Below are 5,196 nucleotides of genomic sequence, written 5' to 3'. Positions count from 1 at the left end.
CTTTGATAAAAGTGTATCTTGGCATTAATTGGGCTCTACAGTCAGTTGCAAGATAGTATATTATACCATGAGATTTGGAGCACTTATAGGAAAGGTTTTTTTTAATTTTAGGTGCCCAAGACTTGTGAGTGAACAGCACCACAAGGGTCTCTGGACCAGGAAACACATGAGGGAAGCTGTAGTGCTTTTGCATATAAAAAAGACCCTTCAGACAGTACAACATACAAAAGTTGCACTTCTGAATGGGAGAGCAGAAAGTGATTCTACTGCTTATGGCCTAGTCAGCATTTGGGATCATTTCTTCCTCATTTTCTTGTAAAGATGGCATGAAAGACAGAATGAACTTTAAGAGCTGGTAGAATTGCAATATCTACATTTAAAAGTAGAACTGCTTTACGTCTCCAACACACCTTCCCTCCTTTTTCTCATTAGCCACTACAGCTCCTTACACACGTGGAATCAAATAAGCATGGAATACAATGCCTTGACAGATTCCCTTCCCCTGGTGAGGTTTGAGATTGGGTTGCTCAGGCAGTACAGGTGCATGAGTTGCAGTGCAAGCCCAGATTTGGATTATGTCCAACAGCTTAGTGACTTTTAGAACACAGTAATGTAGTTGGCTGGCTCAGAGCTTCTTTAGTAAGGGACCCTCAGTCTGCTATAATGCTTTGGGTTTTGAGTGCAGTGTTGCTTTCAAGGATTAGGCCAGAGAGAATCATTTCCTGGTCCATATATTTCCTAGACAATATAGTCTGCAGTCACAGCAGCCACAAGGGGAGAGGCCTTAACCTGAGCTTCCTGAATGTGGTAACTCAGCACCATCTCTTTTGTCATCAAAGTCATAGTTGTTCAGCTGGTTTAAAACCACCCAGGCTATGAGAGGAATGGGGAACTTCTAGTAGACTGCAACAAGTCTCAAGAATCCAGCTATTCTATAGTTGGGTGGGGAGTTTGTTTTTGTTTTTTTTTTTAGGTGGGGTTTTTTTGTTTATGTTTCTTTTTCCTTGATCAACTTGATAATGAGACATCTCTATCCTAATCTCTGTTTCATAAAGAAAACTAAAAAGTACCTGAGTCACTTCTACCTTAAAAAAAGCACTCTATACATTGTCTTAGCTCCCAGACCACCTTCTGTTGCTTTACCTTGAGAGAAACCATATGGAGGAAAAAGGTGAAGAGAAGGGAAAGTAAAGTTCATCCACCTAATATACCTGCCTTGTTTCTTAAACAACAGAAGCATTAGAGCAAATTGAAAACATACACTTGGGAACAAACTACATCAGTACACAGCCATGTTTGCCTCCAGAGAAAAACAACAGAGCAGATTTGACAGTTTCTTTCTGGTTGCAGGAAATAAAATCCCAAGAATAGAAAAAGTAATGTTTTATGTCTGATCTCTTTCCTGCCTTTTTTCCCTGATTACCAAATGGTGCAGATGCACACATATACCCACTTTTAATAAGTTAGTAAAAGGATTTTATTCATTTTTACAAATACAAAATAAAAAAGGGGAAGTCACTTCTTTGCAGACAAGGTTTTTAGTAACACCCATAAATTCTTAAGAAATTTAGTCTGTGTTTCCTTTTGACCAATTCCTAGCAAACCAAACCCTTCCCTGACTCTTCCCAAAGAAACAGCTGGATACAACCACTACTTGATATGACTGTACAAGGTTATCACAACCACTTGAACACTTGGGCCAAGGATCAAGGATAACCAGAAAAATCAAGTATCCTTTCTTAGTCTAGTCTTATTTATCCTATACCCCAAAACAGATATGCTCAGGTAATCAGAAACAGAACTTGTTCAAATGTGAACAAGTAGTAACTAATGTTAAATCATTTAACATGGCTACAAAGGTGTGATTTTAAAGCACAAAATGAAAAGTAATTATTTAAGACATATTTTAAAAAAAATCACAAACCAAAAGTATCTATACAGCATTTAGGGTCAGCAAAATCTGGAGGACTTTAATTCAACCTTATTGTGGCATCTAGCAATGAAGAGGCAAAGGGTGAGAGGGCGTGCAGGAGGCAAACTCAAAGGGAGCTACTGGAGCATGAAAGCACATTCACTAATTTAAACAGTGTCAATGAGCACAAAACTATATTCAGTGGTTTTACACTTTGAAGAATCAATCATCTGGCTCTCACCTCAAAGCACAGAGTTTGACTTGCAAAAAAAAGCTGACACTGGAGATCTTCAGTAACTCCTGAAAACACCAGCTACCCATCACCCTCACAGCTGAAGGATAAAACTGCAGGAAGAAAACCTACTCAAGATAATTCCATTCAAGTTACCAACAGGGCAGGGGCACAACAGACGGGCAAGCTGTTTGTCCTGCTGTAGCCCATAAAGCAGGGACCTGAGCCTACTATATACAATCTGGTATCTGTCAGAGTCAGTCCTCCACAAAGCATTGAGTAAAGGCAAGGTCTGCTCTGTTTATTTCAGAATGAGATTTGAAGCACACAGACCCTGCCCCTTGCCCATCTATTCCACTAAGTGAAATTTTAACCTGACTACTAAACACTGACAAACTCTGTTCACATAGTGATACAGTGTTTTAGTTATAGTAGCACCACACAAAGTCAGGTACTAATATCAGACATTTACTAATCTGACCTTGGCTACAGTGGTTTTTCCCCTCCATAATTGTGTTTTTCACTGGCGAGCACATTTAATTTTTAAGGTAGCTAAAATTTGTGTATCGATGACACAATTATTTCTAGTTTGTTTTAAATAAGGTGGACTTGTAGACAATTGTAAAACATCAGAGTAAATTTTCAGTTGCTGATCTCATTAGGCTTTTCCCCATGGCTGGCAGTAACAGTGGCATTTAAAGTATTCTAGTTTAATTCCAGAAAACAGTTTCTTTCAAACCTATCAACAGCCATGAGCATCCTGTCTACACTACTAGTTATGCAACTCTTCAAGAAGTAAGAATGTAGAACTACATGAGGGTGTAGAAATACAGGTAGAATGGACTCTCAAAGTTCTGCATTAAAGATTATAAACCGTGTTCATTTCTTGGCACTCAAACATTACCAAATTGAATTTTTTTTGTGAAAAAGTAAACATACAAAGTCTTAACATTTCAAAAAACAAATTAAAACTGTGGAAAGAAGAAAAACTACTTACAGCACACAATAACATTTCCTCAAATCAACTCTAATCTCTGGTATAAATATTCCAGTTTCACAGACTTTCTTTCATACTGTCATACATTCCAAAATTTTAAGAAGTTGTGAGGACCCCTTCTCCCTGGACAGCTGCATTCTTTCTGAAAGAAACACTTATTATCCCATTACAGTTTTGAAAAACATTTTTATTTTTTAGTTCTGCCAGAGCAAATTTACAGTAGATGGTCCAGGGGCTTGGTCCCAGGGGGGAGGAAGGAGAAGGTGCCCTTGTAACTGTTCAGGGAAATGTATGTGGACACACATACATAGTAATGCAGTTGACATCTCTACTGTGCTATAAAATAGATACTTCCATCTGTCACAGTGCATACAACAGCATTGATTAACAACTCTGAAGCCTTCCATCTGCAAAAGATTACACAAGTGGAAATTACCGCAAAGCAAAAAGTAGTAAAAACTTAGCATAGGTGTCATTAAATAACTTCTCTAGAAAGACAACAATTAAAAATTAATTGAAAGCTTTCAATTTGGAGCAAAAACAGCTCACTGTCCTCATTTTGAGCAACATTTATATGATACAAGTAAGTACTGTCTCCACTTGGAGTTGACTGCAATTCTATGACTGCAACTCACCAGACAGTTCCTTATCCACCAAATCCACGTCTCTCAAATTTAGAGACACGGATGTTGCGTGTCAAATCAATGTCAAATGCTTTGTGCAAGTCCAGATAGATGACATCAGCTGCTCTTCCCTTGTAACCTTGTTGTAGAAAGCCATCAGATTTGTCAGGCACAACTTGCCCTTAGCGGAGCCATGCTGGCTGTCACCATTCACTTTTCATGTACCTTAGCATAGTATCCAGGAAGATCTGCTCCATGATCTTGCTGGGCACAGAGGCATGACTTCCTTTTTTCTCTTTTTAAAAAGAGGGGCTATATTTTACCCTTTCCAGCCAGTGGGAACTTCACCAGACTACCTTAGCTTCTCATATATGGATAGCAGCTTAGACACTTCATCTGCAAGACTCCCCAGGTTCAGTAGATGCATCTCATCAAATCCCATGGACCTGTGCACCTTCAGGTTCCTTAGACAGTCTCAAACCCGATCCTCTCCTACAGCAGGTGGTTCTTCATTCTCTTCATCCTTGCCTTGCCTTCTGCAGCTCTGGTGGTGCCACTTGCTAGTGAAGACTGAGGCAAAAAATTCGTGGAGTACCTCAGCCTTCTCCATATCCCAGGTAACCAGGTGTCCCATTTCCCTTTTGAGAGGGCCCATGTTTCCCCTAATCTTCCTTTTATCACCCATGTGCCTACAGCTGCACACCAACATAGTTTAAGCATCCTCTTCCCAAATACTCAAGCTACGTAACACAGCTAACAAATTCTGGTAATGTAGCTTATAAATTCTAGAGTCCATAAACTCTAAAGCTCCAGTGTCACTAATTTAAGCATCTGCTACCCGTTCTGCCAGCCGCCCTACTACCAGCTGAGGGCCTCATTTCCCACGAAAGCATTTCAGCCTGAAAGCATCAGAAATCCCGGTATTTCGGGATGGGGAAAGGAACAAAAAAACAAACAAAAAAACAAACAAACAAACAAACAAAAACAAGAAAAAAAAAAAAAAAAAAAGCGGAAGAGAAGCCAACAACACACGGCGTGCCTGTGCGAATTTGCTTTAATACCGTGGAGGAGAATCACCAGCCAGGCGTTCAAGCCATTCCCGACCATCCGAGGCTCCCTCCGTGCTCCCCCCCCCACCGGGTCATGGCGGTGATCCCACGCCGATTGTTCCACGCCGATTGTTCCATCCCGATCGTCCTGTGCTTGTTACCCCCTCCCGACTGACCCACCCCGATTACCCCACCCCGGTTGTCCCATCCCGCTTATCCTGCCCCGGTTATCCCACCCCGGATGTCCCATCCCGCTCATTCCACCCTGGTTATCCCACCCCGGTTGTCCCATCCCGCTTATCTTGCCCCGGTTATCCCACCCCGGTTGTCCCATCCCGCTCATGCCACCCCGGTTGTCCCATCCCGCTTGTCCCGCCCCGGTT

The sequence above is a fragment of the Manacus vitellinus genome, unplaced genomic scaffold (genome assembly GCF_001715985.3).
Source record: "Manacus vitellinus isolate BGI_N305 unplaced genomic scaffold, ASM171598v3 scaffold_5_pilon, whole genome shotgun sequence".
NCBI classification, from domain to species: Eukaryota; Metazoa; Chordata; class Aves; order Passeriformes; family Pipridae; genus Manacus; species Manacus vitellinus.
The sequence above is the reverse complement of the archived record's forward strand: the minus strand, read 5'-3'. Positions refer to the sequence as shown.